Raw genomic sequence first — 25,043 nt, 5'->3', positions numbered from 1 at the left:
GGTTAGTGGTAAGACCACTTTAAAAGACATGGGGTGAGAAGGAGATATCGGGGGACAATGGATGTTGCTATTTGCCAGTAGACTGAAGATGAAGAGTAACTGAGCAAAGACCAGACTGAAGATGTGAGCAAAGAAGAGATTTCCAATTACAAAATGGCTAAAGATGGGTTTGGCATGGGCACAAGATACGAAAAGCCAGTTAAAAGATCCTTGAACAGTAATTGAGGATAGAGGCTTAGTCATGGGATTCTTGTCCATTTGTAAATTCCTAAACTTGTACTGGGTCTTTTCCTGTTGTATCTATATTCACAAGAGCTGGCTGATTGACACAAAAGGAGGAGTGTTCATAGGTCTGAGAGAGGTTGTAAGGTAAACAAGTTAGGAAGACAGAGATGGACAGCATGTTATAGTCTGAAATAAAAAAAATGAGTGAGACAGAGGGATATGATTTCAGTTGATGTATTACCACACAGAGGGCATTCCCTTATGAAGCACCCAGAGGGCACCTCCATGCTTCCTTCCTTTCTTTTTTTCATTCTTTTAGAATATATTTTCAAAAGCATAGTGCAGAGTTTTTGAGACTGTATTCATTATTAATGATTACCATGCCATCTGTGTGCACAGTGAATGGCAGACACAGTATTGGATGTACGACATAATGATGCCCTTGACATTTAAAACTAAGGGCTGAAGTATTTTCTATTTAAGAGGAGAGGTGAGCGGACAAAATATAGCAGAAATAAGAGAAAAGTGAGTGGAATGTTGTACAGTTCTAATCTTTCACAAGTTATAGAAAACATCAGTTCTTCGTATGTTAAAATCATAACATTCTGACATACTTTATGAACATATTAAAAGTTATTAATTTAAATTTTAAGAATAAGTATCCTTTATTTAATCATTGCCTTTAGTCTTATACCTATATTTTTAGTAGATACATTAATAATTCTTTTCATACAAACTTTTTGCTGAAGTGAAAAAAAAGATCTGTTCATGTCGAACAGCTGTAATGGCTGATAACCAGTGAGATACCCTCTTATTTCTGTGCTCAGTGTGAGTGAATGTGTATGTAGGGGTCAGTAATACAATATAAATCATCTGACCTCGGTGAGGTTTTGACAGTGGTGTTCCAGCTTCAGGAGATCATTTGCTTTAGTAGTACTTCCACTTACTTTCGGGAAAGTAAAACTGCAGACAGGACAAGCTAATTAGGCAAATGACAATGTATTCTGGGGTAAGGATCGAATCAAATTATTCTAACCTCCATGGCAGTATGATAGGCGGCATACTTCCTAATGTCAGCAAATCATTTCACTGGAGCATTGCTCACATTTGATGATATTGTGTAAAACATTACAGTTATAGTTTCTGCTGTAGCTTTACAATAAAACCTTTGCATGTGTAACTATAGGATAACACAAGTAAAGAACTAAACATGTGCATTAATTCAGACAGATAAAAAGAAATATGACTAAGTATGAGAAATACCATGAAGGCATTATAAGGTTTTAAATTAAGTTTAATATATCCTGTGACCTCTTATATTCCAAGTGAAAATTCTACAAGAAGCAATTGTACACAGTGATCCACTGCAAACTGCTTCATTCCTACAAAATTCAACAATGGAGACCACACAGCTGACAATTATTTAGTACTACAAGTAAATTGATCCTTATTTCAAACAGAATCATAATTATAGCTGGCTGTTCTTTATGCATGCAGATTAAGAAACTGAAAATGTTCGAGGAATTTTGCACATATTATTTGTGCTTCATTTAAGGTATGAATGGATAGTAATCAAATAAGTGGCAGGAAAAGAGTGAAGCCGTATATGAGTTTTGTGGGATTTAATGTTTATCTTGCTATGCTTAAATTCCCATGTGCAGCTTTTTTCTGGAAATATCTATGTGCAGCAACTTGTTTTAAACTAGTCTTATTAAAATCACGCATAACCTACAACATTTGGAATTAAACCACTGCTCCATGTCACTGACGTGTCGATGTGTCTTTTTTTAGTGTGGTCTACTGCGTAGTAAGTCCCCTCTTCCAACATTAACCAATATATATCCCACTCCATCCTACTGTACCATATCCCTGGTGTTTTCTTTCTTGTCCATTTATATTTTTCAGTTGTTAAGTTAGGCTGTATTATTTTCATTTGACGCATAGCTTTGTGTTGTTGTCTATTAATTATTTTGTCAGTGATCTACAACACTTTATGTTTTATGAATGAAACTTATCCCTTAAGAAAACAAGGTTGTTTCGATTTTTTTTCTAGTGTCGTGGATTGCTTTTTTGAGTGGATGTTTTTCAATATCTTTTGATTGTTAGGGACAACTGGATGGAATTTAGAAAGGCTTTGCACAAACAATAAGCCTACTGCCAGTGGCTTTCCCTCCATGGTAAAACTTTCTAATTTAGAAATCACCCTACTAGAGGGAGCATCAGTGTGGTGGGTGGTCATGCTGGCCATGGTAGATGGCAATGAGGCAATCTTGCAGAGTGGCTACTTAATTTTAATTAGCCATTCGCTCTGCCTTGGAAATAGGTGATTCAGAGAATTGCTCAGCTGTATAAATTATCAAGGTAGGTGGAAGAAAAAATTTTAAAGAAATGCTGTATTGGTCAACCAGCAAAAAACACAAAGACACCGGAACACAGGCATGTTGTAATACCATGTATTGGACCAACATAAGTTTTGCAATTACTTGAGCTTTTCAGTCGGCATAAGCCCCTTTGTCAGGACATATTAAGTTACTGATGTCAAATACACTGCTTAAATATCCACTTGTGCCTGAAAAGGGAAGTGGAACATTTATTCCCAGATGGCTAAAAAGAAATGAAAAATGCTAGGGTGGAAAACATGCATCTCATGCTACACTTCAGAGACAGACAGTGTGTGTGTGTGTGTGTGTGTGTGTGTGTGTGTGTGTGTGTGTGTGTGTGTGTGTGTGTGTGTGTGTGTGTGCGTGTGCATGTGTGTGCGAGAGAGAGAGAGACAGAGAGAAAGAGAAGAAAGAAAAGAGAGGAGAAAGATGGTAGATACTCAAGGTAGATGGAAAAACTTAACATCTGACAGTCACCTGATTTCAGCAGAAGTCTTGTTGCTAGTAAGTTCAATGGATACAAGGGATGAGGTGTGTGTGAGTGTGTCTTATAGAAAGGGGTGTTTGGGGGTCTGTGGCTGGTGGAAGTATGTCTGCATGTTTTAGGGGCATAAATGTATTTGGATTAATGTGCAGGTTTGTGTATGAGCATTTAGCAAATACAACTTTAAAAAAATAAAATGCTAAAATACCACCAAGACCACCGATCCAAGAAGTAAGTGAATTTAATGAAACACTTAGCACCTCGGCTTGCACAGCCATCCAAGAGTAAAAACACTACAAAATACTGTTTGCTTATATACAGCATATTGCACAAAACAATTAATCAATTAAGCATGCAATTCAAATCACATACTTCCAATTACATTCTTTGTTGAGTCCCTGAGGCTCTAGAGTACCATACTTTAAAATCAGCAGGGTTTCCTTTTTTAAGAGTTTGTTTTTCAAAGACACACATTCACCTATGCCAACTTGCAATTTTTCCAAGACACAACCCCTAAGAGAATCAGGGTTAGAGTCGTGTGCTATCAAAAAATGACTCCCAAGGGGACTCTCTCATTTTTTTTATTTTTTATGTCCCTAATATGTTCCTGCAACCGGGCTCTAAAACTCCTATAAGTTTCCCGTATGTAAAACTTTTTACATCTACATCTCAGCACATACACTATATGTATGAGCATTTGTTTGCTTGTGTGTTTGCAATAAGGGTGTTAAGTAGGAGATCGACAGTATGGATACGTGTGTGTGTGTGTGTGTGTGTGTGTGTGTGTGTGTGTGTGTGTGTGTGTGTGTGTGTGTGTATGTGTGTCAGTGTGCATGTGGGAGTGTGCATGTCTTTGAGTGGGTGAATGTCTAAGTCTGTCTGTGTGTGAGAGGGTTTAATGATTAGTAGATGTGTGTGTGTGTGTGTGTGTGTGTGTGTGTGTGTGTGTGTGTGTGTGTGTGTGTGTGTGTGTGTGTGTGTGTGTGTGTGTGTGTGTGTGTGTGTGTGTGTGTGTCTGTGTGTGTGTGTGTGTGTCTGTGTGAATCTGTGTCTGTGTGAATCTGCTGTGAGTGCATATGTTTGTGTGTCTGTGTGTGCCTGCATGCATGAATGCCTGAATGTGCATGTGTGTGTGTGTGTGTGTGTGTGTGTGTGTGTGTGTGTGTGTGTGTGTGTGTGTGTATGTGTGTGTGTGTTAATGTGCAGTTGTGCCTGTATCAAAACAAGAGGTGCCAAGGTATACTACTTTCATCTTAGGCCTGACAGCACTAATGGCAGAAAAATGCAATTCAGACACATGCAAATTAGTTAATGAAGCAGTCTTCCTCATTGCACCTAAAGCTTCCTCCGAGTTGTAGTTTTCATGGATTTTGTAAATTTGCCTAGCTGTAGTAGGCAATTGACATGAGTGCTAACAAGACTCTGAATTCCAGGAACTATTTTTATTTTTGTTTGTTTTTTATGCAAATTTGTGATCATTTGGGTGAGCAGACTGTCGAGGGGGAACAGTGGGCATGTACATAGATTCATTCCATGTAGGCTCTACACAGTGCCTACATGGATTTTATTAAATCCTGGGGACTTTCTTTAATACCCATTTAGTCCAAGAAAAACTTTCAACTGTCTTTTGAAGGTACAGAACAGATTTTTAGGGCTTCCACATATTCTCCATAGTTCAATGGATGGTAGACTTATGTTTACAGCTGTTTAAATTTAAAGCGGTGATTTTACTGATGTGATACCCTTGATGTACATGTACTGCCTTTGTCAGTATTTTTATGGATACCCACTCTGGAAAATAACAATGTCAGTTCACTGCCAATAGCTTTAGCCATAGCATTAAGTTTGTATAATGGCACTGTCTTCCAGAAATTCTAAACAAGGACAGTTATGACTAGTATGCACTGATAACGCTTACTAAGATTGTACTAATAGTCCAATGATATGTATAGTGATATGTTAAAAATGGAGTTTTATTAGAGACATTGGAATCAAGGGCCTCTTACATCTAGGATGTGATGCATTTCTCTGGAACTCGGAACGACAAGCAAAGATATTTCTTTCTTTTATGACTGACTAGTAAAATCTGATTGGTACTCTGGCCTTAATGCTGTCATTCTACAGGTGAACCCTTAATATGTAGCTAAGGCGTTTGTTTATTACTAGTCTCCTAAAGGTTTTTGCCAATACAAACAGATGCAGACTTTCTGCTCTTTCTTTACTCATGCTATATAAAAGAGCATTTTTTAACTCAAATTATGGGAAGGAAGTAACAGGTGCATCTTGTTTACTATCTTCCCCTGCAGCCTTGATTACATTCTCTGTTATCCTACTTGAAGTATTAGATTCCTATTGTGGTTTTTAAACTTTATGTGTTTTACCTGTAAGTCTAATAACTCTTACTAATAACTCTTAGTTACTTTCTTCATTAATCTGTCTCCAGGTGGAAGGTATAGCCTTTTCTTCCCAATACATTGGCACTGCAGCTACTTTTGTACTTGCCAAACAAAAGGGTAGTACTAAGCAAAAAAAAAAAACACCTTCTTCTTCCTTTTTATTAACAATCAGCACACATCTTTTGAATGTTTCACACACCTCCAGGAATTATATCTCTATTATTGCCTTCAACGAAGGGAGAAATCTGCCTAAAGACAGAAAGCAGTGACACTAGAAATCTTATCACCCCTAATTTCCTATGGAAAAAGCAATCTGTGTGTTGAACTTCAGGGAATCATGCTCAGTGAGTCGATTCATTACACAGTCTGGGTTCACGGTCTAGTATAGTAGCCTCCTATATCTAATAACAGAAGTATTTCATTTGTTAACATTTATCTCTAAAGCTTGTTAGGAAAGAACTTAATTTTAAACATAGATGATGCATACTGCTTATACAGACAAAACTCTAATGTTATGTTTCCAGTTTAACAGTTCAAAGTGTCATCTTACCAGAAGTAAAAGCCAGAATATTGGGAGCCCACCGCATCCTCCCACAACTACAATATTTATATAAACTATCTCAAAAACTAGAAATACTTCAAGATATTGGAGTTGGAAAGTATATTTCCCCAAATCACAATTACATTTTCTCTCCTCCAAGTATTGTACTTAGGATCCTTTGACTCTCAAGCTAAATATGTAGGTTATCCAAAAATGAAAATGCTTGTCAGTAAATTACTGTCATTAATGAATGCGTATGAATGGTACATGTATGAGCATATATGTGTGTTTGTGCATGTACTGTATATGCACACGTATGTGAGAGTGTATGGCAGAGAGAGAGAGAATAGTGAGATTGTATAAATGCACACATGCATGTAGGTACATAAACTCAAACTCACATAATGGATGCTCACGTGCAGGGGTGTGAGCACACACACACGCACACACACATATAGACACATGTCACAATTCATGTTAATATCCTTCAGTCCACCTCTGTTTTGTATAAAGCAATTTTTTATAGCTGGTGCTTAGGTGTTTCAAGTGAGCTGTGAACAGCATAAAATATTTCAAACCATACTTCATTCTAAATGTGAAATAATGCATCATACTAAGAAATGAATCTTGTCCTGTTCTAGCACTGTAATGGGCTCTATTTTCTGCATTCCCATTCTTAACCAATTGCACATGCTTCACTTAAGACATTTACTTTAAGAACTGTGGAAAAAAGAATACTTTTTCTCTATGAACTAGGTGCCTGGATACTCCTCCTTGCATGTGTATTATAGGCTATAAAGAATGGTTTACCTTGGAAGGCTGAGAATAAAAAAACATGTGATCACATTCCTTAGATGGATGATGTGTCAGGACACTGTCTCAAAGGACAAGTTTCATTCCCCATTTGGGCACAAGTGGTTTGTAATTGCTTTCCAGTGTTATGTAATGAGCTCAAAATATGTATGTATGTTAATGTTTGTCAAATAATGGTCCTTTGTGTGCAATTAGTGCTATGAATAAATCCCCCTACCTACTGCAAGGTACGCATTGCCTAAGTAAGAAGACCGTATGGGAGATTCCATGGTAAAAGACTAGAGTATCACAATGAAATTCTGATGGACTGGATTCGATTCTCCTTGGTGGGTAACATCTTTTGTACTCCATTGTGTTGCCTGAAATAGTGGTCAATACTGCACCTACATCTCTCTTAAAATCAAATAGGAAGTTTGCTGTTTGTATTGCTAACTGAAACTTCATTCTCACTTTCTACAATGTATGCATCTTGTAATAAAGAAGTTTGTTTCTGTTAAGACTTATGGTACAAAAGCACTCGTGGCAATACCAGAGTTTGCTATAGCACTTGCTAAGCAATTTTGACATGTAATTTTGATTCCAAATTTGAGAAAATACTTCATTCAGAAAATATTGTACAGAAACAGAAATAAGAGAAGGATAAGAACAGTGACTTTATATGTGCATTGGTAGTGTTGGGGAGGGGCAGGAGAATCATCTTTGAAGGGAGTATTATTTCTGTCTCTCTCATGTATATATATATATATATATATATATATATATATATATATATATATATATATATATATATATATATTTATATATTATATACATGGATATGTGTGTATGTGTGTGTGTGTGTGTGTGTGTGTGTGTGTGTGTGTGTGTGTGTGTGTGTACGTGTGTGTGCACGCATGCGCACGAGTGTGAGTGTGTGTGTGTGTGTGTGTGTGTGTATATATATATATATATATATATATATATATATATATATATATATATATATATATATATATATATATATACGCTTGTGTGTATCTACATACTTGTTTCTTGTTTTTAGCATTTAAGAAATCTGTCAGGTTTATACAACAGAATCTTTCTTCTCCAACCCATACTGCCAAACACTCTGTGATATGTTGTCCTTAAGACATGAGTTACTCCTTTCCTTAATCGCTGTTTTATTGACTCTAATTAGTTCTGACATATAGAATTATTCATTCATGCCACCTCAAATCATTCAGACACCATATCAGTTCTCTTCCATTTCCAGAGGATTTTACTGTAGCTGATATAATATTTGACGGTGTTTTTCAAACTAAAGAAGGCTTACATCATAATTCAAAATATGATTAGGATAAAGGCTGAGTCATGCATCACTCCCTTAGCCAGATAAGTTGCTGCAGGACATCCCAATGAACACATGGTTATACATCTGTGTAATGGCTTTTATAATAAACATGGCCTCATACTTGCATTCAGGAAGAAAAAATAACATCTGCACACCTAGAAGTATGTGTTTATTGTGAATGTCTTATGTGTCACCAGTGCTAAGTGTGATAATGTACTTAAAAGGGGAATCATCCAACGGGGATGGTTCCCCTTTCACAGAGGTACAGTAACTTCAAAGTTGATTTGGCTCATAGGTATGCAGTGCAGAGCACCATTAATGAACCTATCCCAAAAATGCCTGTTTAAGTGACTTGCTCAAAATCATATGGCAAGTAAATAAAGTGCGAGGGAATCAAACCCTGTACCCCAGGAAGCAACTTGTTAACAGCTCATTGACATAATGCTCTTCACAGACTGTCTTCAATCTCCTTAATGAAGATTATCATCCACCACTTTCATATAACCATCTTATATGCTCATCATATCCAAAAAGCTATCCTAGTAAACAAGCATACCTGACACCTCAAAAATGATGAAAAAGCATTCTCTAAAATTGTGCCAGCAAGCTGTAACAGAATACTTAATCTAGTCAGAAAGTGTAGCAAATGTTCACAATTTAGAACACATCTCAAATAACACGTTACTTAAACCTATAAACACAATTCATCTAATGGCTATGACTAATTACTGCTTTTACAGTTAATTTCCTAAGTTATTTTGCACATAAACTATACCTAAGATGGAGTACAAAACCTTACTATGAATTTATGCTTCTTGTATATAATGCGTAAATATTGAACAATTTGTAAATAATTTGCTGTTCTATGCTAAATTCAAACACTATTACTTGGGACTGATTTTTTTCTTGGTCACCTCCTGTTACCATTTCTTTGTAAATTGTTTTAAGTCTTTTCAGCTGCAAAAAAACTGTCATGTGATTATGTCTTCTTTTTCTGATAAGTTGCCACTACTGTCTGTCTGTCATTTGTTGTTGACTTTGCTTTTTGGCCAAAGCTATGACCAAAAGGTGTATTTGAATGAGCTCACATACCAAGTTAACAAATATAAATAAATACATAGGTTCATAGTTTTATAGGTTTGTAGGTAAGTGCTAGGTAATCATTCTGCAGAACATTACAAGTATAGCCAAAAAGTTCAATTCAGAGTTTTCCTCCAGCCTCAAATAGGGCAAGACAAGATAGACCAGCGGAGGATTTGAGGCTGCCCATCCAATTATATAGCTTTATCTTGAAGGTTGCAAGGCTGCTAATCTGCTTAACATGTAGTGGAAATTTGTTTCAGAGGCAAGAGATACACTAGAATATGACTCTATTATACTAATATGGCTTACTGTATGTATTTGCTGATGAAGGTTTAGTTCCTTGAACTGGGTATTTGAGGTACCACTTTTGTTCGAAGGTAGAAGGTCAAAGTGGTTTGGATCTTGATTTGAAAGGATAGGCACAGATCTCACAAAGGATTCTGTAAGATACTAAGACTCAAGAGAGGACTACCAAAGGATAACAAAGATTTCTGAGGTCACTGATCTTTATAGTAATGATTCTCTGAAGTATGTCAAATTATGTGATATATTTAGACAACTACATGCCAAAAGGTTCTTATATCCAGCAATGTGTATGATAAGATATGAGTAAAAGGGAACTGAGACTTCTGTGGATCTAGTAGAGATGGTCGTGGAAATTAGATATGCAGATAAAAGGCTTTTTAAGCAACTGCAGAAGGATGATGGACAAACAATAAGGAATTATCACCAAGTGTGCCTCGATCCCTTACAGTAGTGTCTGATTGGATAGGTGTGTCATCTATATGGTATGAGATTCCATTAAGAAAAGGTTGCCCCATGAAAGGGGAGGTACAGAATTTTGTTTTTATCTTCACCAAAATACATAACCGAGAAATAATGCAATTTTTCTATATTAAGAGATTCATGTAAGTGCAGGGTCCCCATAAATACGAATGTACAGCTGACTAAACAGCTGACTGTGTTTGTGCATACTGTTAATTACTAGTGACTTCAAACTGTACTCTTGGTCACTGTGTATATTTTTTGAGAGTGTACAATATATAAGAAAACCATGCCAACTAGATATGACTCATTTGGCAAGAACCAAAGAACTTCAGACAAACATGGAATTATAGCCTCAACTGAGGAAATGAAATTTCTTCAACAAAAACCTGGTAAAAAAAATACTTATTGCAATAGGTGTTCTCACATGTGGATTATTCAGGACTTGGTTCAGCTAAACGTAAGGTAAAGCTTATAAAATAAACTGCTTAAGTATTACAGTTACATTTTAGTCTATACTGCTGACACTTGCAGGAAGATTTTGTTCTAATTTTTTTTCCCTGTTAATTGTGTAAACACACTGGGTACAAGTGTTCATTTTGAGAAGTGACCCAGCAGCACTGGGTAAATGGTTTGCTTACAATCACACAGTTGTCATATGGAAGATGAGGCAATCAACAGATGACTACAGGAAGCAATATGTTAATAGCATAAAACCTTAATCCTCTGTACTGTACTTAAAAATTCATGAAATATTTTCTAAGAAATGCTTACAGAATGCTACCGTGAAGTTTTAAAATGATCGAGGGTAGAGTTGTCTGCAGGAGGTGAACTAATTAAGTATATTATGAAAATAAAAAAAAAAATATATATATATATATATATATATATATATATATATATATATATATATATATATATCAGTGTTTAGTTGAGTGAAGGATCAAGATCTTAATTAATGTGGGAGGAACTTGTAGAGACAGGTGTTAACCCCTCAATTGCTGAGCATTTTCAGAAAACTTAGCCACAGAATGCTGAGTTGGCTGTTTTATATATTTCCAAAAATGGTTCAATATTCATGAAATTCTCCATGAATGTTGCTGCCCTAATCATCTGTAAAACACAATCTGTGTTTTACCCTCACAGTCAAAAGCAGTAGCTGTCTCCTGAATTTCAATGCCATTGTTATGCCTCACCATGTAAAAGGAATGGAAATATCACTTTTATACAAAGCACATATTGCTTTTTCATCTGAAATCACACTCACATAATAGATGTATGTCTTTGATAGATTTTGATTATTTTTTATTTTATTTTATTTTACTATGAAGAGAAAGGAAAGCTACACATTTGTATTAGCTGACTGTTCTGTAAGTCTTGCACTCTGTCAATTTACAACATATTTTCTGTTCTGAATTCTTCTCTAACTTTGAATGACATTTCTTCACTGTTTCAACATTTTTTAAAGTCCATAACATAATATTTTTGCTTTGCACTGTCTACTAACTTTTAGGGAAAGCAGACACAGAATCTCAAATACAGGTATGTCTCTCAGGGCATTTAACGTATACTCCCAGGATTCATTAAACTTTGGAGTGTGTCAGCACACGTCAGTATGCAATGCATATTAATGAGGCGCAGTGCGCCTAAGCAAGGTTTTATGGCTTGCAACAGTATTGCTGGCCACAAAATCTTGTAAACAAACATAGATATCAAGTCCATGTAAAGGAGAGCACATACAGTCTGCAGATTTGTGCAGAATGCCACAGTGGTCACCAGAGCTGTCTCTTAGAGCAAGAAATAGGGACAAAAGGCATAAATAATGTTGGGACAAAGGATGACAAGTAGGGACCATACCTCTCAAGCTCTTGGCACAAGAAATCTGAACAAAGTATGGCATAATTTGGGGACAAAGGCACAAATATAGGGACAGATTTTAAACATGTTTTTATACATGTAGGAAGTTGCTATGATAACAGAATTTGTGTTAGCATGCATTTTCTGAAGGACATGGTCTGAAATTCAGACATGTCAACATCTAGTCACTTTAATCCTCAGATCATACTAGTGATTTGTCAGAAAACCATACATTTTATGAGGATCGGGCCAAAATTAAGAGCAAAAAACTGGACATTCTTTGAAAATCTGGATAATTGTGAGGTATGTTAGGGAATACACATTAAATATTGCACTTACAAATGTAGTAAGTTGTTAGAATGACAGATTTTGCATTCCTATGAAATTTCAGAAGGGCGTGACATTTGAGACTCAAATGTCTGCCACTATTTTCTGACTTCAACCCTCAAGACTTTAACAATAATTCAACAGAAAACCACAATTATATGAGAAATACACCAAACATATGAGGCAAAATCTGGACGTTCTGCAAAAACCGGTGCAGTTGAGAGGTGTCTGAGCAAATAGCTGTAATTCTATTAGTGCAACATATCTGCACAGAGGCCAACTTAATGAGAGGACAAATAACCAGTAGTAGGGACATATATGACAATAGATGTCACGTGGGAATGTGTTCGAATGTAACACTCTCAACATCTTAGAGAAAAGTGGACAAAGCCATAAAAATGGGGGAACAAAGGGCCAGAAATAGGGACAGATTGCTAATATTCCATGTCCCAAGTTATGAAGTTGATAAAATATATAGGTTGTACATTAGCATGAACTTTCTGAAGACCATGACATTTGAAACTCAAATGTCAGTCATCAGTTACTGGCTGCACTCTGTAATGACAAGCCAATGATGTGCCAGGAAAACATGTTATCAGGAAAAGGTGGCAAATATGAGACAAAAACTGGACATTCTGCACATATTAAAACAACTGAGAAGTACGCAGTCAAATGTCTGGAATACTGAGTCACAGCAGTTCAGAGATCATCCCAGTGATATGGCAGAAAGTCACGTATACAGTAAGGAAAACATCTGTCCATCCTGGGAATAACTGGATATTTGAGAGGTATGAATGTGAAGTATATGGTCCAAACACAGTACAGGACAGTGTACCTATAGTGCAGAGTATTGTGATATCCCATTCCTGCAATTCTGTACTGAAGTTGTGTTAATGATCTGTAACAGGACATAGGAATGCCATGTAAAATGATCACTCAGGGGAAGTGCGTGTCTTAAATAGGGACACACACATGAATTGTAGGAATGAACACAGGGAAAGAGTACAGGTGAAACTTCTGCATGTAGAGCAGAGGAGGGCATGTCAATGGAAGATGAGTGCAGCAGCAACACCCGGCACATATTTATATGGTACACTACGGACTGTACAGTGAAAATGCATTGTCTGTGACTGTCACACAAGGTGACATAACAATGGGAAGGATGTGTGTGTGAGATAAGCATCCTTACATTAATAATGCAGAGGACATCCATCAGGGATCTGACATACAACTGAGGTAGGGTGCATGTTGGGAAGCTGTGCAAAATGATATACCTGAATATGAGTGTACTGTCAGCAGAGGTCTCCAGCATGGTGGCCACAGGGAAAGGATCATGGCAAACATTACAAGAACCAAACAAACAATTTTCTCAGTTAATAAGATTAATATTTAAAATTTGTCCAGATTTCTTGTGCTAAGAGGCTGAGAGGTATTGTGTAAGAGGTCGAGTGGTATGCAAAGCTGTTAACTGCTGCTGCAAACCTCTTGTTCTATCAATTTTCTAAGTTTGTAAGAGTAATATTTTCAAAATGACCCTATTTCTGGCCTTCTGTCTCCACATTATTGATGGCTTTGTCCAGATTTCATACTCTAAGAGGATGACAGGTATGCCATGTAGACATTACATACCTGTATTTGAAAAGTTCTCAAATACAGATGGAACACCAGCACGGAGTCTACATAGTTGATTTCTCCATTGTTGAATTGCTCCAGCCTGTTTCCCTAGTTGATTTGCATGCTAATAGGTTGCATATGCAGCCGATTAGCATGCCATGGTGTTTAACTGGTCTTCATAGGGGTGTGTGTCTCTACATGATACTTACTGAATTTAGATTTTGACTCAGCCATGTACGTGTTGTGCTGCGATGTGAACATGCTTTATTGAATCCTGGCCTACATGTTTTGTTTTAACTTACCAAACTTTTTGTATAGAGGAGTAATATTGTTGGTTCTACTTCAATAACAGCATATGAATAATGTACTTTAGATAATACTGAGTGTGCCACCTTGAAAATATACCAGATATACATGTTGTGACATAAATGGCAAAAATCAGAGCATTCAAGTGGCAATACAAACATATTCTTGTTACCTAGCCACAAAGGGCACATGTTCTATAACTGTAATAAGTATTATAGCACATTTCTCAGATTAATATGTCATGGACAATATTTGAGTAATACCACCACTAATCCCATGCCTCTGATATAAAACATGTGATGTGGAGTGATAGCAGATGAGCCTGCACATACACTGGACAACTTGTACGATACAGCCACACTCTGTGAGGGTAACCATGGACACTGTCCTGGTACTGAAATATCTGCAGGAGATGTTTGGAGGGATGCTGCTGCACCTGTATGTGACAGAATGGCACAATTCATGCTGTCACAAATTATATACATGCCAGTAATGTTGTCAAACAACGATGAATGCAGTGTGTGCATAAAGTGAACAGGTAGCACACATGCATTTTGCATTTGGTGTAACAACTTGTTTGGTATTCTGCACCATCAGACAGTCATGTATATTTCACAGAAAGAATATCTAGGCTATTTGACAGTGCACTGTGACAAACATGGTGCACTTCAGTTACACATCACTGGAACATTTGTAAGGAGGTACATGGAAAAGGGTGCATTGCACTCAGTTATTGGTGTGATAAAGACTGGGAACCATGACATTAGTATGCCCTCTGATGTGCATGTCCTTCAAATACTGTTGCAGTCAAGGGAGTTATCAGCACTGTGACCACATGCTGGTGGATGTACCACTTACCTTCTACCCCAAGACACAGGTCACATACATATTGGTCTGAGTATAGGGTGTGATGTCCACATTACAATTGGGTGTTGTTTTTGTTTCCTGAAGCAAAACATCCCTCCATGTGTCTCATCAATGAAGGTGATGTCATGGCTGTGGCAGCAGTCTCTGATATTTGTTGATACTGTGTGTATTATACTAATATCCCAGTTGGAGTCAATGATTCCTAACAAACTGCAGTTCTTCAGGCAGGTGTTTGGATACAGCATGTATATGTCATCTGTGATGTCTATCACTTAACTAAGGGTCAGCCAAGGGCCTAGCAACATCCATGATGTACTGTTCTGATCACTGGTCCTGATATATATGTCATGTCACACATTTCAACATAGTGAGAGGCCACGTATGTCATATACTGGTCTAACCATTTGGTGATATATCTATTTATGGCCACATGTTGCCAGTGTTAATTGAATACCACAGTGTGACTTTTTGTCAAATGCCTTCACCTGTTCAAATTCATGCATGCCCTCGATGACCTCTTTCAGGACATCTATCAGATGTAACAGACCTGATGTACAGTAACAACTCACACAGGTCTGTTGAAAACTCCTGGAATGTTACCAATGTACATGTAGAAGAGGTCCGTGATGACATGTTAGTCTATCTCACAGTTGAGGAGAGTCAGGATGATACTTGCATGCATCTTGTACTATCCTGCAATGCAGGTGGGTGCATGTTGATGTACACTCTTGTACAGGAACATATACCATGTAGAGGGTGTGTTAAACTGTGTATTCCACCATATCAGGAAGGTGTATATGATGGGTCATGCCATAGGTGTTCTGTGATGTCACAGCACATTGATTTCATGTGATTGGCCTATGGTGATCTGCCCTAGGGTTTTGACATAATCACACATGCAGGTATCATTCAGAAAACCACCAAGCTGGGGTTAATCCTTAAATCAATTGATGGATAAACAATTAGCACACTGATAGAATGGGTCTATATTATATTCTCAAAAGCTGACAATGTCAAATCTGACATTGTTGGCACGAGAATATTGAACGCTCAGAATCTCAAGCATCTAAAAAGACAAAAGCAAAAACTAAAAAAGTACCCTAATGGGTTTAAGAAGGGGGGCAAGACCACCGGCACCCCCCACACCCACCACTACTTAAATATACCAACTCCGAGACTGCACTACATTGCAGTAAATGGAAATCTCCCCTTAGAGAGATTTCCGTTTTCATGCTCAAGATTCTGAGCATTCAATATTCTCGTGCCGACAATGTCAGATTTGACATTGTCAGCTTTCGAGAATATAATATAGACCCCAACAGAATACATCATGTAATAGTTGGTGAATCAACTTGTACCATTAGAGCTGTCTCCATTAGCAAACCCCAGAGATCTGTGCTTGGCCCTTCACTGCTTGAACTGTATTTCTCAACAGCTCAGGCTAAAGTATATCTCCTTTGGCTTATCAGGTTTGCTGATTCTTGCATATTGTGTGCAATCATTGAGTCCATCAATGGTGATAACATAGTACAGGAGGAGCTAACACAGACACAACTGAATGATGACAAAGGCACACAGTCTACAAATAAATGCAGAAATGTGTGTTTGTAATGCCCTCCATTTGAAAAGTGGAGTTCCAGGTTAATCACAGCATTGACAACAGTCCTGCTATGAAGAAACTGAGTGATGCAAACACTGTAACCCATTTAGATAGCAATCTGAACTTTGACCACCAAGTGTCCAAACTGCTATTCAAAGCCTTTGTTGTGCACATCATAGGTCATGCCATCATACTGTATTGACATCTTAGGATTATATGACAGCACTGTAGCCAAACTGTATTACTGCATTAATATAATATAATGCTCATTTTTACATGAACCTCACCAGACACATGTAGCAGCTGGAGAGAACACAGGGCTTTCTAAGCAAGATAACACTGGGCCTACACACCATGCCATTATGTATATGGATAGATTAAAAACCATGTCACTTTAAACTTTATTGTATAGGATGACGTGAGCTCTGCCTGGCAGAGGTACTCATTAGTATCTTACCAAAAGAGCAGAGACCTCAGTAATATAAACCTTATGCATACATGACAGTCCCAATGGACACATAAAAACAAACATATCAGTGTTTCACCCATTAAGCCCTTAAAGCAAATACCTCAAAACCAATGCCTTGGTCATAGGTGAATCTGTAGTGCGACACACAGATATCCCTCTCAAGAGGTTATACAAGGAGAAAGTCACAGTCAGCTGCCTGTCCAGTGCAAGGCTCCACAAAGTAATGCATGCACTCAAGTCTCTCAACAACAATCACAGTTACACCTCTGTCATACTTCGTGTTGAAGTAAGTGACTTCAGATGTACCTCACTGGACTATATGAAGAGAGATATGACTGACCTCTCAGATTATGTGTCCCAGACAGGTATGTCCGTAGCCATAAGCAGCATTCTACCTTCACCCAGGATGATGCCACAATACAAACAAAAGAATTATCGACTTCAACAATTGGCTTAGCTACTAGTGTCACTTCAGGGCGATTCGGTAGTTGTTAGGCTGGGATGATATAGTCAACAGACCAAGCTGCTATGCCAGCAATGGTCTTCATCTGTCACCTCTTGCCTTATGGTTACTGGCTAAGGTACTTGCCTCCCCTGTAGTGACTTTTTTAGGTAAAGTCATAAGAAAAAACTTCCTGACATAATATCATCAAAAGAAAAACTCAAGGTTATGGTGCTTAAAGCTAAGTCTAAATCAGAAACTGCACTCAATGGAGGCAATTCTCACATGGGAAGATGTCGATGCTTGTGCAACCACAGAGACATGCTTTAGGACCACAGAGAGTACTCAGGCCATGAAAGGCTATAATGCTTTCCACACATTCAGGCTGCAAAATGAACATGAAAGAACCAAAGGAGGAGGAGGTGCATCCATCTTCATAAAAGACAAGTGCATCTCAAAACTGGTTCAGCACTATGACTCCCTAGACTTACAAGTCTAAGTAACTGTAGGAAAAAATCCTCTCTGCAACATTGTTAGCTACAGGTCCAGCAACATGAACCATGAAAACCACACAGTGCCTTTCTGGACCTAATTGAGTCACTCATAATACAGCTAAACACCCAAGGCATGGGTAATTTCAACTATCCTTCCATCGAATGGGATACAGATATGACCTCAAACACTCTCACCCTGAGGTTTCTCCTATACAGAGGTGTACACAAATGGCCTGAATAAACACCTTTACGGATCAAAACTTGCTCATGAAAAAAGCCACCCTGGTGGACATCTCGCATAAATAGATTATAAAACAAGAGAAAGAAACCAATTTCCACGAACAAGAGGGAACACACTCAGTAGAAGAGCACACTCCATAGCTTGAACAAGCAAATTAGACATCTTGTGAAGTCTTCTAAATCTAATTACAAAACTAAATTAGCATCCATAGCTAAGGATAATCACAAGGCATTCTTTAGCTATGTCTGTAATATAAAAGGGAAGGCCCAACTTTGCACCGAATTCATAGTGGACAGTACCACTCATAATGAACCTGTGGACATCACCAACCTGTTAGCAGACAGTTTGGCAACACTTTCACAACCCTGTCTCCACCAATCATACCCCATAGCATACCTGTTAACAGTTCTGTACCAATTATCTCCTAATAAGCAGTAATAACCACAGTCAAGTGCTAAAAATACAGCCTCTATGGGACTGGATAACATCCAAGGGCGCTTACTAAACAGTCTAAAGCAAGAATTAGCAGAACTAATGGGTACTCTCTTCAACCAAGGTCTAAGTACTGGCTTTGTCCTGGAAGAGGAGAAAACAACAACTGCAGTTCCCTTGCACAGAGGAGGTCACTCAACCAACCCAGTGAACTACACACCCATAAGCCTGACCAGCCTTGTCTGTAATGCCATGGAGATCATCATGGACCTTATCAACAAGGACATTGCTGACCCTCAAACTCTTCAGCTGACCCACTTTGGCTTTGTCAAGGGCAGACCATACCTGTTAAACCTAGTGAAGTTCTTGGAGAGTGTCACCAAAGCTCTATGTTCTAACCCAATGGTGAAAGCTTTAGGAATGCAGGTTGATGGCAACCTCATCTTTGATCATCATGTGTCCACAATGGTAATGAAGGACCTTTACATTACACACCTCATAACTGAGGGCATAACATCTGAAATTAAGGATGTTATAACTCCACTATACTCGTCTCTCATCATAGGTTCATAAGTTCATAGGTTGGTACTAGGCTATCAGCCCTAGGGCCTATACATGCCTAGCCATAACAATTCCCTGGCTATTTCTTCCCACACTATTTACTTCCCTGGACCCCTGTCTAGCAGGGTGACTGACGTGATCCCTGGGGTGAATTTCCTTTCTCCCATCAAATCGTCAAGGTTCCTTTTGAAGAGGACCAAAGAGGCACTCTGCTTGACATGTATGGGCAATCTATTCCAGAGTCTGGGGAGTCTCTGGGTCAGGAACCTAACCCTCCAGCATGTTTTGTTTATTGTGATGACAAGGTTTAGATCCCTGAAGCGTGTGGCTCTGAGGGATTGGGATTTCTTTAAGTGTAACATGTCCAACAGCTCTGGGTTTGACATGGCCTTGTATGTTAAGCAAAGATCGCCTCTGAGTAGACGATATGCGACAGAGTATAGCTGGAGTTTTTTAAGGCGGTCAGCGTAGGGCATCTGCTTTAGGCCTGTGATTCTTTTAGTGATGTATTTCTGTGGCCTTTCCAGTTGTTGTAGATGTCTTGAGAGGTACATACCGAACGGGGCATTGCATTCTATAATGGGTCTAATGAGGGATGAGTACAGTGGGACAATGACCTCCTTTTTTCTGAATGAAAAGCCCTTAGTGATGAGGTGTGCCACATAGAAGGATTTCCTGACTGTTGTGGCGATGTGGTTATCGAAGGTGAGACCACTGTCCACCTGTGTCCCTAAGTCTCTTATCAAACTTTCGGTGTTTAGTGTACTGCCATCTATATGGTAATTCATGGATACATGTTTTTTCCCAAAGGGGTTAACTATACATTTCTTGGCATTGAGCTTGAGCCCATGGCTCTGGCACCAAGCATCTGTTTCTGTAAGGCCCTTTTGTAGAGTATCCACATCATTTGGGGATTCAATAATGGCTCCCAGTTTGCAGTCATCTGCAAACTTTGTTATCCAGAGTCCCTTAGTGTTGGCCTGTACTTCAGAGAAGTAAATGCCAAACAGGAGCGGTCCCAGGACTGAACCCTGAGGTACCCCACTTGTCACTTGTCTGGAGCTGGATTTGGAGTTGGCTACTTTTACAGTATGGGTTCTATCAGTAAGCCAGTTAGCAACCCATTGGGTGATGTAGGGATTAATGCCCAACTTAGTAAGTTTATCTATGATTCCAGAGTGGGGGATGGTGTCAAAGGCCTTGGCAAGGTCTAGATAGGCTGTGTGGACCACCTTACCCTTGTCCATGGCTCTGGAGACTGATTCAAAGAAGTCAATCAAGTTCAGGAGACAAGATCGGCCCTTCACGAACCCAAACTGGGTGGGGTCCAGTGTTTGAAGGTTGCCAATGTCTTTGTTTATAAGTTCCATGATAATACGCTCCATGGCCTTGCAGATAAGGCTTGTCAGACTGATGGGACGGTAGTTTCCGGGATCCAAGGTGGATCCCCCCTTGTGGAGTGGGATAACTGTAGCTGTGCGCCACTCAGACAAGTAATAGAGTACAATACTCCCTTTTGCATGTAGATCATCAGACGCCTGCAGTAGCTGGAGAGACTTCAGATGTTTCTCAGTAAAAATCCAGGGATTTCCAACACATTACCTACATGGATAGAATAAAGACCCTGTCACGGTACTCTGTATCATAAAGACTGCTGAGAGGTGACTTGTGGCTGGCATACAGAGCATTCTCAAACCCTGCATTAATGGAAATGCTGCATCTCCACAAATGACTTAGGAAAAGACTCATTCGCTCTAGGGACCTTAACCTAGCCTGCAACATCAACAGGACATGCCTGAGAAACAGATATGTCTCTCAACATTTACAACTCCTATGGAACAAACTCACAATTGACGTGAAACTGTGATCCTAAATGACCCTATTTAAATGTAACTGGGACAATTGGATGGGAAAGCATAGATTTACCCTGGTGGTTTCACCTATGTCACTCTTAGACAGTCAACCAGTGCTGATCATGGATTTGCAGATATGGACTACATATTTTGGTCTATAGGAAAAGAATGGTACAACTTAGGTAAGCTTAACTAGGCCCTATGGCCATTAGCCTCGTAACCTCCTATGAACCTTGGGCCATTATGGTAATAGCCTTGTATGAACCTCTAAAGCTGTAAACCTATGCAGGTCTGCCAACATCTTATCACACAGATGGGCTATTGATGTCATGTAGTATAAGTTCAGCTGCAGTCTTACAAAAGTCAGACTTGTGCTGTGGTGCTTGCATTATGTACTGTGTTCTGTAGTCTGTGAACTTAGAAAGGTAGGGGTTATATTCACACTGCAGACAACTGTGTGTGCTCATGCTTGACATTATAGACAGCCTTTTAATGCTGCATTTGGGACACTGTTATTACCATATTCTCAATGGACACTGCCGATGTCATCAGTTATATCTGATGTTTGCATGCATGATCATCTCACCAGAGCATGGTCAGACACTGGTCTGGAGGCCAGACAGATGTCACCTCATCCTATACCAGACAAATGACAGCAATATGGCTTTTAATCTCTCCACATACATCATACCTGTGTTATCTTCCTGAGAAAGCCCTGTGGTCTCTCCAGCTGCTGCATGTGTCTGTAGAGATACATGAAAAAGAGAGCATTATATTTTATTACTGTTTTGATGAGGTTTGACTACAGTTCTGTCATACAATCCTAACATCTGAATATTATTGCGTGACTTAAGATGAGCACCATACATTTGTCCTGGAAGATCATTAAAGAGAGAAGCTAGAAAGTAATGATACACATTGCAGTTTCTGACTTCACAACCCTCACAAGAGCAAAGAATAAATAGGATGCCAAACAAGGAGATTAACAAGAGCAATATATACTTGTTTGCTCCCCAGCCCCTCAAAACTGCAGTTTATCCTTGTTTGTGGCAACCAACCTGCCCTTCAGTTGTTTGTAAATGCATATCATATTATCACCAGTTAATATCTTCACACATTTTAAGGGTAATGATATAGCATGGTTTACAAATTGCTTGTCTCAGAGTACTGGTCAGATAACTGATGAATGGCCAGGAAACACTGAAAGATTGTGGGATCACTAAGTACAGTGCATCCAAATATAATAATAAATAGCTTCATAGATTTAAGTCAAGCCAATTAACCTACATGAGACTCAAATGCTGCACCTTGCATTTGTAAGGCAAATATCTCAACCATTATGTCAACCTTCATCTTTTAGTTTGTGGTTTGATAGTAGTGTATACTCTGTTGCAGTTGATTGTGTGATGAATGACTTCAGCTCTTTGCTGCAAAGCTGTTTGTGTGGCAAAGAGGGATAAGGCACACATCCTGTTTTCTGAAGGTGCATTGGACTGAGAGATGAAATCCAGACCTATGTCAACATATCACGTGTACTAGCATTTTCTACTGTGCATGTCATAGCTTGCTTTTCCTCATTTCAACTATTTCTCCCTTTTTTCTTTTTTTTTCTTTTCTTTTCTTTTATACTGAATAATATTAAAATGTGACAGAGAAAACACAATTTGCAAACAAATGAAGAGGATGTTGAATGTTAATGAAACAGAACTTGTGAATTGTGCACTGTTTACTTGCATTTCCAACCTTGACAGACCTACATGTAACACTTTGTAAGAGTAACCTGACACACCCACCTGATAATGTAAGCAATCACAATTTCCATTCCATAAACACAAACACTGAAAGAGTGCCTACATAATGTGAAAATACCTACACAAATCCAACTTTTTGGGATTCAGCAATTCTAATAAGTTCAGACCTCATTTTCATCTTCACCGTGCTGACTTGACAGCCTTGAATCTACATGAAAAGGCAACAGTGTAGCTAGGGAAACTGAAGGGGAGATGAGATGATTATATAAAACTATACCATGATTGGCTTTTTTTGTAAAACACTGAAGAAGGCCAGGCTAAACCCGGGCCGAAACTGGCCTGTTTATAAGCTTTTCATGCTGCTTTAGTAGTTTTTAATAAACTACTTATTATTTCACGGCTCACTTGTTGCTGGCTTGCTTTTTTCCTCGAGATGAGTGTTGAACACAGAAGGGAGGGTATTACATGTGGTCTTATTTTGAGCCTCTGATTTAGCATACCTCTCTACAGTACAGATTTTTGCAGAATATCCAGTTTTGCCTCATATTTTTTGTCTGTTTCTCATAAACATGTTTCTTTTAAGAGATCATTGGGATGATCTAAGGATTAAAGTCCCTAAATAATGACATGGCATTTGACTTTCAGACTTCATAACCTTCAGAAAATGTATTCTAATACAAATTCTGTTATTCTAGCAATTTTCTCAGTTAATAAGATTAATATTTAAAATTTGTCCAGATTTCTTGTGCTAAGAGGCTGAGAGGTATTGTGTAAGAGGTCGAGTGGTATGCAAAGCTGTTAACTGCTGCTGCAAACCTCTTGTTCTATCAATTTTCTAAGTTTGTAAGAGTAATATTTTCAAAATTACCCTATTTCTGGCCTTCTGTCTCCACATTATTGATGGCTTTGTCCAGATTTCATGCTCTAAGAGGATGACAGGTATGCCATGTAGACATTACATACCTGTATTTGAAAAGTTCTCAAATACAGATGGAACACCAGCACGGAGTCTACATAGTTGATTTCTCCATTGTTGAATCGCTCCAGCCTGTTTCCCTAGTTGATTTGCATGCTAATAGGTTGCATATGCAGCCGATTAGCATGCCATGGTGTTTAACTGGTCTTCATAGGGGTGTGTGCCTCTACATGATACTTACTGAATTTAGATTTTGACTCAGCCATGTACGTGTTGTGCTGCGATGTGAACATGCTTTATTGAATCCTGGCCTACATGTTTTGTTTTAACTTACCAAACTTTTTGTATAGAGGAGTAATATTGTTGGTTCTACTTCAATAACAGCATATGAATAATGTACTTTAGATAATACTGAGTGTGCCACCTTGAAAATATACCAGATATACATGTTGTGACATAAATGGCAAAAATCAGAGCATTCAAGTGGCAATACAAACATATTCTTGTTACCTAGCCACAAAGGGCACATGTTCTATAACTGTAATAAGTATTATAGCACATTTCTCAGATTAATATGTCATGACCCCTCAACAGAAAATTCTCTTAAATAGTAGTTCCACATATAAAAAGATAAAAATGTATCTTCTTATAAATCACTTCACTGTATGAATCTAAATTGGTGGGCATCACAAGTCCAGCTGAAACAAATTGTAATCAGGATAAATAGTAATGTATTCACAACTCCATAAAGAAGTATTTTAGGCAATTGTTGAACTCATTGTGCCAAGCAGACGTTTACCACAGCACCTACAATGAAAACTGAGTATAATATAAAAAGCACATTAAGTACATGGACTGTGAACTGTCTTTGAAAGACTATACTTATGCCACTTTTGAAATTCAAATAAAAAATGCAGGTGAAATATAGAGATTTTTTTTATATCTTATACAATTTTCAATAATGAAATACATTATGCCATTTTGCACTCAGCAAAGTGAGCAGAAGTTCACCACTGCACCGAAAATGAAAACTGTCTAATGCATAATATCAGACAATAGCAGTAAAAACATATGAACTAAAACCACTAGGCCTGTCTTTGAAAGGGTGCATATCAGTGCTTATTTAATACTTCATTATGAAGCATTCAGGTAATAACAACATGGCATTTAGCTATAATACACCCCTAGGACACAAACTTATTCCTCAGAGCTTCCAATAAACTACACATCTAAATTTTACCCAACTATTTTAGTTGTTTGAAAGTATAGTATTGTACCACAGCATGTTTCAAATA

Source organism: Protopterus annectens, chromosome 2.part0 (assembly GCF_019279795.1).
Source record: "Protopterus annectens isolate FY-2018-M chromosome 2.part0, PAN1.0, whole genome shotgun sequence".
Taxonomy (NCBI): domain Eukaryota; kingdom Metazoa; phylum Chordata; order Ceratodontiformes; family Protopteridae; genus Protopterus; species Protopterus annectens.
The sequence above is the reverse complement of the archived record's forward strand: the minus strand, read 5'-3'. Positions refer to the sequence as shown.